Raw genomic sequence first — 451 nt, 5'->3', positions numbered from 1 at the left:
TGCAGTTTACTAAATGCAATCAGTTTTTCGAATATTTCATACATACATGTCACATATATCTCTTTGTCGGAGTATCATGGTAATGAAGCAATAAATAAGCTACTCCGCTAATTGACATTTCACTCAGCAGTTGGGATTCCAGGAGGCATAAATTTATTCTGGTAAATAGGAGGCTTTTTAAATAAGGTCTGTAATGGATCCTAGTTGTTAACTAATAGCTAGTAAGTTCTGGAGTGGCTTCCAGCTCACCTTTTAAAAACAAAAAAAAAATTTTTTGTTCAAACAAAGAATGGTTGTCAGTTTCCGTGTTAGGAGGTTTAGCCGAATCCTGTAGTTGAGCTCACTCCCATGACCCTAGAGGGCTCATGAGGGGAATCCGAATGTGTAGGAGAGGTAATTTTCAACATTTAGGTAAACTCATGACACAGGTCAATTCGTGGTGTCGAGTGAT

Source organism: Penaeus monodon, chromosome 22 (genome assembly GCF_015228065.2).
Source record: "Penaeus monodon isolate SGIC_2016 chromosome 22, NSTDA_Pmon_1, whole genome shotgun sequence".
NCBI lineage: Eukaryota > Metazoa > Arthropoda > Malacostraca > Decapoda > Penaeidae > Penaeus > Penaeus monodon.
Note: the sequence above shows the minus strand (reverse complement) of the source record.